Below are 13,814 nucleotides of genomic sequence, written 5' to 3'. Positions count from 1 at the left end.
AGGACTCCATCTCATGATGTATGAAGTGGAATGGAGAACAGAGAGGAGAAGAAGTAATGGTAACCAACTTGGAGATTATTTCCCACAGCACAATACTCAAAAATTACATTCAGAGCTAGTGTCCTTCATCATGAAACATCCTTGAGCAACACCTTTAAATAAGGCTTTTATTCCATGAGAGACCTTAGAGTTTCTATGTAACCTCTTTTGTGATGAGTACCCTATAAAGTTTATAACTTATTAACCAAGTTCCCACTGTTCATCACCATTTGTTATGAATCTATGAGGAAATTTTGGAAGAGTAAGATCCTTAGAACTTTGACCAACCATGTTGGACCTCTTATCAGGGAAGCAGAAGAAAAAATAATAGTGCCCATTTTTTCAGTAGGTTTACTCTTCAGAAAGCATAATCATAGTTGTCAATTCATTTGATTTTCATGACTACCTACTTGAGGTAAACAAGAAAAGCAATGTTACTGATATTTTCAACTTAGGGATAAAATTCCAGAGGATTGAATGACTTGCCAACACAAAGCCAGTAAACAGAGGAGATACAACTTGAAAACTTTAGAAATAAAATCAAACATTATTTCACTAAACCATGCTACCTTCCCAGTACATATCTGAGGAGAGAGTTTGATTACCTTCCATGGGATTAAAAATAGTTCTATCTAAGTTTTATTAAACATTTATGTGCCTGGAACAGCACTAAGCACTTTGTGCCTGGTAATTCATCTAACCCCCACAACTATTCTGTGAAGTTGGGAGTACTTTTATCCCTGTTCTGCAATCAGAGTAGTTAAATTCACACCACTAGAAAATGGCACATCCGTCACTTTAGGCAGTTTGGTTTAGGGCCTGTACTCTTAATTATTAAGTTTTATCAAAATATTGTTGAAATACTTCAAAACATATCTAACATTTCTTAAATTCACTATGAAGCTGATAATACATTATTTGAACTCTTCTTGAATCTCTTTATATTTTCAACTTGTACTACTTCTTTTAGTAAGTCAATAAAATTTGACCCTACTTATGATAATCATAAATTGACTTGATTCTCATGTAGACAGAATCTTTCATTTTTGTGGTCATATATACTCTTGATCCTGAATAGCTATCTAACAATGTGGGCACTTTTGCACAAGGGAAAATTTAAAAAGAGTTTGGAGGGATCAACATGCCTCTACTTTGCCAGTCATTTAGCACCTCTAAGGCTCATTTTATTCATACAAAAATTTAAACTTGGACAAGATGCTCTCATGGCTTTTTTCTAGAGTTTGTGATTAGCCTCAAGTGACATAAGGCATATGAACTCTTAGTAGCAGAATAGTAGGACACCTCTACATAGTTAAATGTAGACTTTTCTTTCTAAGTAGTTGACATCTTCCTGTACATTGACAGGAAAAATAACGGTTAAAATCCTGGTGTGTATTACATTTTTACTAGCACTGTTTTATACTAGGTCTCTAACAAAGATTGCAAATATATTGTGACCAAAGAAAAATAATCAAGAAAATAGCTCTGTTTTGCATGGTTTTCTGGGGGAATTTTCTCTTCAATGTTTTAGACTTACAGCATGTGTTACATAAAGAAAGAATTGAGCTGACAATCAAAAGCCCACGGCCACGACTCTGTCACTAATGTCTGTAACCTTGGACAGGTCACTCTCTAGTTTGTTTCTCCATCTGTAAAATAAGAAGCTTGGGATGAGGTGATCATACAGTCCCATTCAGTTTTAAATTCTACATTTAAACTTGTGCTGATAGTCAGAATTTGAAGATAAGAATATAAATGAGAAAGCACACTATTTCCTTTGTAATTTATATGCTATCTTCTGCTGCAGAGTTGTGAATACATTTGACATAAGGTGAAATGAATGGATATTAGTGTTACTACATAAAAAGTCTTTCATATTTCCCAGGAATTGCAAAGGTAGAGAAGAGGACAAATCAAAACATCTTCCAACCTGTCACTTTGAAAGGCTCTGACCTTCTTTTTTTAAAAAGGGGAAAATATTTAGCAATACATGCTCTAAAAATTGAGATGCCTATACCAATGCTTGGTTTAGAACATATTTTGGTTTTATTTAAGGAAAACATTTTTGGTATATAAGATATATTTCAAGTAATTTAAGATATATCTTCTTGGATGAAGGTTTGAAATTTTTCCATGCAGTCATTTTCATTATTCTTAGGTGAGTTCATTTTCATTATTATTCTTCATGATAGGTGCACAAATGATGTGTAGTGAAATGAGCAAGGCCAACAGATATCTCCTATAGCAGAAATGCCAGTTTTCACTTGCTTTCCCCTTGTATCCTGCTGACGTATCTCAATCTTCCTTCCATTCTCCCTAAGAGTTACAAAATCAATTTGTAGCTGAGATCCTTGACAATCTTGTTCTACTTCTTAACTTCTGGAATTATAATAGCATCCTTTACCTGACCAGGAATCCTCATATTCTATAACAGCATTTTGATATTTTTCTTCTCAGAACTCCTACGTTTAATTTCCTTTGGTGTTACCTAGAAATCGTACAATCATAAATGGTATTTAATATCTCCCTATTATAATTGCATAATAATAGTTAAATAACATAATGAGTGTTATTAAATCAACTTATAATACATGTGGATCTTGATTTTATGTTAGTCATCTCCATATCTAAGAATATCATAAAAATCCCAAGTCTGAATAAACAAGTTAACTAACACATTAGCTGAAATTTCAAAAATCAGTTACAAATACACTGTGTACAGTTGAATGGCTATCCTTCCAGAAGTCTGAAATAAAAATTGGTGATTTGATTTTAGAAAGAAATGCAAGGGGATGAGAAGAGGTGTTGCTTGGTCTTATGAAAAACTAAATTCTCAATATAGAATGCAACATTGTGCATTAGTTAGGTATGTTTTAATCTTGGGCTTCAGTTCTGGCTTATCATTTACCCAACATAGATCTTGTCTCCCCAAAGAAAGTTTAAGTTCCTTGAAGACATGTATTCCAGATCTTATAATTTTTTTAGCATCTTATCAAACTTAAAGCATCTAGAACAATTTTTTCCTATTAAGAACTTAGCCGGAGACCCAAGATGGCGAACTAGAGGGTGACTGCATCTCCTGTCACTCCAGAACTCAGGAATCAAGAAGGGGAGATATTGAGAGACTCAGACCAACATAGAGCCACGGGGTGAGTCTCTTCCATACGGTGAAGCTCGGCCCAGGTGGCAGGCCCGGACAGTGGGCTGCTTCTGGGACCAGGGCAGGGCAACGAGAGGCTTTCCCAGGCAGCCCGGCTCCCTCCGGCGGCAGACGGGGTCCACAACCAGCTTCTTGGAGCAGGCCGGCCCAGTGAGAGCTTTTCCGCACAGAGCCAACCCCAAGCCCTGCACCCAGAGGGCGCTGGCCTGCAGGCGGCTTCTGGGACCAGGGCAGGGCACCAAGAGACTTCCCCAAGCAGCCCGACTCCCTTTGACAGCAGGCGCGATCCACAGCCAGCTTCTAGGAGCAGGCCCGCCCAGTGGGAGCTTTTCTGCACAGAGCCAACCCCAATCCCCGGACCGGCAGTGGGCCCTGGCCCGCAGGCCGCTTCTGGGACCAAGGCAGGAGAGGGAGAGGCTTTCCCCAAGCAGCCTGGCTCCCTCAGGAGGGGGCAGGCCCTGTCTATAGCTAGCTTCTAGGAGCAGGCCCGCCCAGTGAGAAGATTTCCACGCAGAGCCAGCTCCAAGCCCTGGAACCAGTAGCAGGCTAGGGGCAGCATTCTTCGGAAGCACTGCATTATCAAGTTACTCCAAGACTTCAGACTACTGAAGGCTGGGAGGTGATATACTGGAAATCTACAGGGACACTATAAGCCAATAGAGAAAATCTGCAATATCTCAGAGTCCTACTGATATCTGACCAATATGAGAAAACAAGGGAAGAAAATGTCCAAAACAAACCTAGATACTATATCAACAAAACCCAATGATAGCACAGCAGAAGAAATGTCAGAAAGGGATGTTAGAATGTACATACTTAAAACAATCAGGGAAGCAAACGAGGAGATGAAAGAGCAAATGCAGGCACTGAAGGAAGAGATGAAAGAGCAAATGCAGGCATTAAATGATCACACCAATCAACAGTTAAAAGAGCAAATATGGGAAGCAAGAGATCATTTTAATAAAGAGTTAGAGATACTAAAAAAAAAAAAAAAACAAAAAAAAACCCAGAAATCCTTGAAATGAAGGAAACAATAAACCAAGTTAAAAACTCCATAGAAAACATAACCAATAGGACAGAACACCTGGAAGACAGACCCTCAGACATTGAAGACAAAATACTTAATCTTGAAAACAAAATTGACCAAACAGAGGAGATGGTAAGAAATTATGAACACAATCTACAAGAATTATGGGATATCATGAAAAGGCTAAATTTAAGAATAATTGGGATTGAGGAAGGCTTAGAGAAACAAACAAAAGGAATGAACAATTGTGTCGGGCAAGACCCGGGTGCAAGGTTATGTCACATGCATCTAAGATGGCGACTGGCAGAGAGCCAAAGGGCTTGCTGATTACACCTTGAGAAAAACAGGAAGTGTATACCATTGGCTGTATGATAATTAGTTCAGCCACCTAGCACGTGGACAGATATATCTTACATGTATGCTTGAGCTCATGATTGCTTGACCTTTAATAGGATTGGATGGACATATCTGATTACAATTGCTTATGCATGAGACTGCTTATATATTGATGGTGTTATCTGAATGAAGCAGAAGCTGCTTCATGAACTTCAGAAGAGTACATGTCATTTGTCCCGCTGGACAGCGGCAAGTGGCAAACAATCTATTCAATGAAACAATATCAGAAAATTTCCCAAATCTGAAGAATGAAATGGAAAACCACCTACAAGAGGCTTATAGGACTCCAAATACACAAAATTATAACACACCCCACCAAGGCACATTATTATGAAAATACCTAACATACAAAAGGAAGACAGAATTTTAAAGGCAATGAGAGAAAAGAATCAAATTACATTCAAGGGGAAACCAATAAGAATATCAGCAGATTTTTCAATCCAAATCCTAAAAGCTAGAAGGAGCTGGAACAACATTTACCAAACCTGAAAGAAAATGGATGCCAACCAAGAATCTTATACCCAGCAAAACTTACTTGCAGATTTGACGACAAAATAAAATCCTTCCATGATAAACAAAAGCTAAAAGAATTTACAAAAAGAAAGCCGACATTAAGAACATTCTCAACAAAATATTCCATGAGGAAGAGATGAAAAACAACGATGCAAATCAGCAATGGGAGGAAATAGCCTAGAGGAATAGCCAAATAAAGCAGAAAACCAATTCATGTCAAAAAAAAAAAAAAAAGAGTCAAATGACTGGGAATACAAATCGTATCACAATAATAACCCTGAATGTTAATGGCCTGAATTCATCACTCAAAAGACACAGACTGGCAGATTGGATTAAAAAGAAAGATCCAACAATATGCTGCCTGCAAGAGACTCATCTCATAGAAAGAGATGCCCATATACTAAAGGTAAAAGGATGGGAAAAAACATACCATGCACACGAACACAGCATAAAAGCTGGAGTATCCATCCTCATTTCACATAATGTGGAATTCAAGCCAAAAGTAGTCAGAAGGTATAAAAAAGGACATTACATACTGCTTAAGGGAAGCATAAATCAGCAAGACATAACAATCATAAATATCTATGCCCTGAACATTGGCTCATCCATGTATGTCAAACAAATCCTTCTTAATTCTAGGAATCAAATAGACCAGAACACAATAAGACTAGGTGATTTTAACACACCTCTCTCACCACTGGATAGATCTTACAAACAAAAATTGAATAAAGAAACCATAGATCTCAATAACACAATCAACAATTTAGACTTAACAGACATATATAGAATATACCATCCAACAAAGAACGAATACACTTTCTTCTCAGCAGCACATGGAACCTTCTCTAAAAAAGACCGTGTTTTATGCCACAAATCTACTGTTAGCAAATACAAGAAGATAGAGATACTACCTTGTATTCTATCAGATCATAATGGATTGAAATTAGAAATAAATGACAAAATAAAAAACAGAAACTTCTCCAATACCCGGAGATTAAATAATATGCTCTCATATGATGAATGGATAACGGAAGACATCAGGAGGGAAATAAAAAAATTCATAGAAGTAAATGAGAACAAAGACACATCATATCAAAATCTCTGGGACACTATGAAAGCAGTACTTAGAGGAAGAGTTATTTCATGGGGTGCATTCAACAAATGAAGTAGAAATCAATAAATAAACGACTTAACACTACAGTTCAAAGCCCTAGAAAAAGAAGAGCAGACCAACACCAAAAGTAGTATAAGACAGGAAATAGTTAAAATCAGAGCCGAAATCAATGAAATTGAAACAAAAGAAACAATTGGAAAAGTTAACAAAATAAATAGTTGGTTCTTTGAAAAAATAAACAAAATTGATAAACCCTTAGCCACACTAACAAAGAGAAAGAAAGAGAAAACTCAAATTATTACAATTCGGAATGAAAAAAGAAATATCACGACAGACACGAGTGAAATACAAAACATAATTAGAAGCTATTTTGAAAATCTATACTCCAACAAAACAGAAAAGCTCGAAGACATCAACAAGTTTCTAGAGACATATGAATTACCTAAACTGAATGAGGAGGACATACACAAGTTAAATAAATCAATTTCAAGCAATGAAATAGAAGAGGTCATCAAAAGCCTACCAACAAAGAAAAGTCCAGGACCAGATGGGTTCTCAGCCAAGTTCTACAAAACCTTTAAAGAAGAGCTCATTCCAATACTTCTCAAAGTATTCCTTGCAATAGAAGAGGCGGGAACCCTCCCAAACTCATTCTATGAAGCCAATATCACCCTGATACCTAAACCAGACAGAGACACATCGAGGAAAGAAAATTCCAGACCAATATCCTTAATGAATATCAACGCAAAAATTCTCAACAAAATTTTAGCAAATCACATACAAAAATATATTAAAAAGATAGTGCACCACGATCAAGTGGGTTTTATCCCAGGGATGCAAGGTTGGTTCAACATCCGGAAATCAATAAATGTCATTCACCATATCAACAGACTAAAAGTTAAGAATCACATGATTATTTCAATAGATGCAGAAAAAGCATTTGATAAAATACAGCATCCCTTCATACTCAAAGCACTAGAGAAAATTGGGGTAGTGGGAACATTCCTTAACATTGTAAAGGCCATCTATGCTAAGCCCATGGCCAATATCATTCTAAATGGTGAAAAACTGAAAGCATTCCCCCTAAAAACTGGAACAAGACAGGGATGCCCTCTTTCACCACTTCTATTCAACATCGTCCTTGAAACTCTAGCCAGTGCAATTAGACAAACCAAAGAAATTAAAGGAATACAAATAGAAAAAGAAGACCTCAAACTATCCCTGTTCGCTGATGACATAATTATATATTTAGAGGAACCCAGAAATTCCACCAGAAAACTTTTAGAACTCATCAGTGAATTCAGTAAAGTAGCAGATTACAAGATCAATGCTCATAAATCCAATGCATTTTCATACATAAGTCATGAATCTTCAGAAAGAGAAATTAGAAAAACTACCCATTCACAATAGCCTGAAAAAAAATAAATATTTGGGAATCGATCTCACAAAAGAAGTGAAAGACCTCTATAATGAGAACTACAGAACACTAAAGAAAGAAATTAAAGAAAACCTTAGAAGATGGAAAGATCTCCCATGTTCTTGGATAGGCAGAATTAATATTGTCAAAATGGCCATACTACCAAAAGTGCTATACAGATTCAATGCAATTCCAATTAAAATCCGAATGACGTACCTTACAGAAATAGAGCAAGTATTATGAAATTCATCTGGAAGAATAAGAAACCTAGACTAGCTAAAGCAATCCTTAGCAGAAAAAGCGAAGCAGGGGGTGTCGCAATACCAGATCTTCAACTCTACTACAAAGCAATAATAACAAAAATGGCATGGTATTGATACTAAAATAGACAGGTAGATCAGTGGTACAGAATAGAGGACATGGACACAAACCAAATAAATACAATTTTCCTCATACTAGACAAGGAGCCAAAAATATGCCAATGGAGAAAGATAGCCTCTTCAACAAATGGTGCTGGGAAAACTGGAAATCCATATGCAACAGAATGAAATTAAACCCCTATCTCTCATCCTGCACAAAACTCAACTCAAAATGGATCAAGAACCTCAGAATCAGACCAGAGACCCTGCATCTTATAGAATAAAAAGAAGGTCCAAATCTTCATCATGTCGGCTTAGGATCAGACTTCCTTAACAGGACTCCCATAGCCCAAGAAATGAAAGCAAGAATCAACAACTGGGATAGATTCAAACTAAATAGCTTCTCTCAGCAAAGGAAACTATCAGTAATGTGAAGAGAGAGCCTACAGAGTGGGAGAAAAATCTTTGCCACTCATACTTCAGATAGAGCATCTAATTTCCAGAATTATAAAGAACTCAAAAACTCTACATGAAGAGGTACAAATAATCCAATCCACAATGGGCTAAGGAAATGAACAGACACTTCACAGAAGAAGATGTACAAGCAATCAACAGATCTATGAAAAAAATGTTCAACATCTCTAGTAATAAGAGAATGCAAATCAAAACTACCCTAAGATTCCTCTCACCCCAATTAGAACCGCGATTATCAAGAACAATAGGTATTGGAGAGGATGTGGGGAAAAAGGTACACTCATACCATGCTGGTGGGGTTGGCAAATTAGTGCAGCCACTTTGGAAAGCAGTATGGAGATTCCCCAGAAAGCTTGGAATGGAACTACCATTTGACCCAGCTATCCCACTCCTTGGCCTATATCCAAAGGACTTAAAATCAGCATACTACAGAGATACAGCCACATCAATGTTTATAACTGCTCAATTCACAATAGCCAGATTGTGGAACCAACCTAGATGTCCTTCCATTGACGAATGGATAAAGAAACTGTGATATACACACACACACACACACACACACACACACACACACAATGGAATATTACTCCGCCATGAAGAATGATAAAATTATGGCATTTGCATGCAAATGGATGAAATTGGAGAATATCATGCTAAGTGAGATAAGCCAATCTCAAAAAACTAAAGGACAAATGATCTAGCTGATAAGTGGATGATGACACATAATGTGGGTGGAAGGGGTTAGCGTTAGGGTTAGGGTTAGGTTTAGGGTTAGGGTTAAGGAGGGTGGTAAGAATGGAGGAAGGAAGAACTGTATAGAGGGAAAAAGAGGGGTGGGAGGAGTCGGGGGAAGGAAAACTAACAGAAGAATCAAAACATTATCCTATGTAAATTTATGATTACACAAATGGTATGCCTTTACTCCATTTACAAACAGAGAAACAACATGTGTCCCATTTGTTTACAGTAAAGAAGAAAAAGAACTTAGCCAATATCTACAGTGAGAGAACCATAATTCTGCTTAATCAGCTGTATGTGAAGTGAGAACTTCTTTTGTTTCTGGTTTTAACACACTTCAACTTTGGCACTGTTCTTTCCTTATGACCTATTATTATTTTTCAAGTGACACATATGTAAGTTAAGCTATCACTATCTCAAAGAACTACATATGAAACAATTCTTGGAAAAACTCTTGTTTAGGGGAAAATATTAATATGTTTTTGAGATCCTTATTTAATAATTTTCAATTAAAAGGAATCCTATGTATTTTTAGAATACTGTAAAATTATTTCTCTATCCATTCTCTCCTTTCAGAACTTTAGAACTCTTCTTTCTCCATAATTATAGAGTTACAAATGCCCTAAAACTGGGAGGAGACAAGGTGGAATAAACAGAGCTGCTGGACTTCAAGCCAGCACAAAAATGGGTCAAAGCAAGCAATGAAGACAAAGGAGAAAGCAAGAACCAAGAAGTAAATCCTGGAATGAGAATTTCTGATAACAGAGGAATCCAATCACAACAACTGGAAAGCCAGAGAGAGTCAAACCAAGAACTGGCCCTGATGGAGGCAGCAAATGAAAAAGGCCAGGTAAAAACAAAGGACTTTTGAAAGTCGAAACAGGCAAAAATTGAAGAGCACTCTTGGGCACTCACTCACAGAGCTCTAATGAATGACTCTCTGCAGGTTTAGTTGTCTTTTATTCCCTTAGAAGGTAGTTTCTAACCATGGAGTGCTTTATAGATATCAAATGTTTAGAACAGATCCACAGAGAGTCATTGCATTTTTTCTGTTTTGTTTTGTTTTGTTTGTTTTTTGGTGGGGGAGGAGCAGGGAGGTCTACCTCTTTTATAAATATATTTCTTTTGGGGAGATCAGAACTTCTGCATGCAAAGCAGCAAGTAATAAATTATGTGGCTCTTTAAATATTGAGCAAATGTTAAGTAAATAGACATGGCATACTTTACAATTGGCAACTCTTACTAAAATACTGCTCGTTCTCATTGTGTTTATTCACCAGGGAGTCTGTAGTGTCTTTGTGGAAGAAGCTTCTGGTTTTGAGATTTAAACATAAAATAGAGTTACTTTCAAGTGTTCTTGTCCTTTCAAGGATGACTTATTTCAAAAATCAATCCCAAAGTCGAGTGTACATGAAGGTCTTTTCACTTCTCCAAGAACACATTTATTAAATGCCCCTACCTACCTTCCATGATAATGTAAGAACTTTTACCAAGTTTTGACACCTCATTTTTCAGAAAAATTTTCCATCATTAGGAAAATGGTTCTCTAAAGCTATCTTTATCCACCAGCAATTAAGCAAACTGAAGATTTATGAATCAAAGCCTAGGAATTTGTGAAATATGAATCAATGACTTGACCTCTGCTAGCCCAGAAATCCATAGAAAGGTTTGGTGGCTACTCTAGGGAATGCTTCCTTTCTACCCATTGATTAAAACAAACAAACAAACAAACAAACAAACAAAAACCACTAATTTAAGTCCTGAGTCATGTAATTTGTTAAGATTATTAACCAGCAATTCTGAATGTTATTTTTTTTAAAAGAAAAGGAAATATTTTTTCAAACCCATTCCTAGTAGCATTTTGTGTTTTTAATGAATTCAACTCAATCAATTAATATTTTCCATATATTTCTTAGTCTTTTGCGTTAAATTTACCAATTAAAATTTAACTTGGTCTGTTTGGGGCAGTGTCCTAAACAAATACATAAACGTTTATAAATGTTTATAGTAGATAATTTTGTTTACAAGAGTTTGGCTTTTGTAGAAACACCAGTTCAAGAATTTGTTTGCTACTTCAGATTATAATTTTGCATTTTTAATCTGAAACAAAAATGGAAGGGGAAGTATAATAGCCATTTAATACCCAAAAAGTTCCACATTGAGTATGAACAGGACTGACTTCTGAACAGAATTTTAGTTTAAGCAGTTGAAGATCCTCAAACAGCCTGGATGATCATATAGATGAAATGGTTGAAAGGACGGTGTCTGAATCTCTGGGATTTGGGTGGGATTGAAGAGAGACTTGAAGGTATGGCAATAGAAATACCCTGGCATATCCCTGCCAACTGGTGATTCATTTTCATCTCAGACCCCAAACACAAAGTTACTTTCCCACCTAAAGAGGCAGAATAAAACTTCCCAAGGACAGGACCCAGAGGACATCATAAACACAGAGGAAGGGAACTCTGATTCCTTATACAAGAAAGCAGAGCATATTATCATGCAAATGTCCAGCAAGTCAATGCCTAAGTAATGAAATTCCAATGAAAACAATATTGCATCCGCTTGAGAACATTATGTTAAGCAAAATAAGCCAAACTCAGATCAGACGTCATATGTTTTCTCTTACATGTGGACACTAGAGGGGAAAGAGGAAAGGAAAGTTGGGGGCGCAGAGCTTACAAAAATCAAAGGGTTATCAGTAGAGTAGAGTATAGGAAAGGAACCGGGGGGGGGGGGGGGGGGAAGGAGGAAAGGGAAAGGGGAAATACTGGGGAATAATATTGGCCAAATTATACTGTTATAGTGTGTGCTTGTCCAAATATGTAACAACTAATCTCATCATTATGTATAATTATAATGGACCAATAAAAAAATTGTATTCTCTATAGGAGGGAAATTAAACTCCCTTACCAATACCATGAAAAAATTCAGTACTGGGCAGAGGCAAGAGTCTAATTAAAGAACCCAAGTCAGCAGCAAATGATTCAGAGTACCACCATGACTAACTAACTAAAATGTGGATTTTCCTGCAGCCCAGAGGCTGCTATGTCTTCATCTTGCATCCTTTGTGATACAGATATCCACAGGAGGTGTTCAGCATGGGTATAATTCTTTTCAGGTGAATTAATGTTGCTATCAATTGTATTTTTCTAAGTTAATGCAATTCTTTTAGTGTTTAGTTTCAATATGTGATTTTCTAGATGTTTCGTTGTTGTTGTTATTGTTGTTTTGCTTTCAACTTAGTCTGATAGAAACAAAAACATATTTCAGGTACCATCTCTTAGGTTTGTAGGTATCCATGCCCTAGTCAACATGAAGAATATTTTAGTAGAGGGGATCTGTCAACATTTCTACTCCCAACTGTATCACTGTTTCATTAACTAATGACTGATAATCTTCTTGTGAATGCTAGTATAACCTGTTGTTTATCAATTATGGAAAAAATGGTCAATTTAATTGTGTTCATATGCTTTCTTCCAGGAATCATTTGTAATATTTTCACTAGATTTGATATACTAAGTAATACTTAAAGAAGAAAAGAAAGTGGTCATCACTGTTGAATAGCACTGCTATCTTGTTGGTTATAACTTTTTCAGTTCACAGACCATAAAAACATGTAAGAAGCTGGTGTTTTCTGTGTATGTGTGTATGCACACACAAAGACACTTTATTCTTACAATGGAATATACTATTCTGTCTCTTCAAGTACAAATTACACAAAAGAAACATTTTTATTGAGAAATATGAAGCAGACATATTAGGTGTAATGTTTAATATGATGCAGAATCAATCAGTGAAGTGGAGGCTTGCTGGGTCTCTGAGTGCTGTGTGAAATATAATTGTTCATACATAATGCATAAATAGAAAGTTGGATACTTAAAGTAAATAATCCAAAGATACAAAAAGTCTACCTGAAAACTCAGTCTCCACACCTGCCAAATCCAGTGAGCCACTTACCACTTACAAAGGAAGAGTCAGAGCACTGCACCAAAAATCATTCCTGCTTTGGGATCCCCAAAGAGGCTATTAATTGAGGTAAACCTAAGTCATGACACCAAACTCTTTTCTAAGGAAAGTTTCTCTTTTCTTGGATGAATGCCAGTGAGTTCCTTGAAGGAATGATTAATTACATGGATTTTTCCATTACTATAGTCTAATGCTGCAGCTACCTGCTTTGGCTTTGAACTTTTCACAAAAGTACTGACACAAAGAGGTTATTAGAAGTTTTTCTCAGAAGTTAAAAATTTGTCATACAAATGAAGAAATGGGCAAGTGGCTAAATTCAATATTAATCAAAGATGCCAAACCTTCAGAAGCTGATTTTTATGTGACTTTCATGAATCCATTAATCAAGAATGTTAAAGAAAAGTGCACTAAGGGATGGTCTAGTTTCAAATTTCAAAGATCCACAATATTTATTTTTAGAGCAATGAGACCATCTGTAACCTTTGAAACTTAGAAACCAAACAGAGGGGGTTCTGGAATTTCTATAAAGGAGGGCCTCAGGCAGCAATCTGTTGGAATGGAGTACTAAAAATTCTTTTGATGATACATGTCATAGCAAGCACATTCTT

This window comes from Sciurus vulgaris (genome assembly GCF_902686455.1).
Source record: "Sciurus vulgaris genome assembly, chromosome: 5".
NCBI classification, from domain to species: domain Eukaryota; kingdom Metazoa; phylum Chordata; class Mammalia; order Rodentia; family Sciuridae; genus Sciurus; species Sciurus vulgaris.
The sequence above is the reverse complement of the archived record's forward strand: the minus strand, read 5'-3'. Positions refer to the sequence as shown.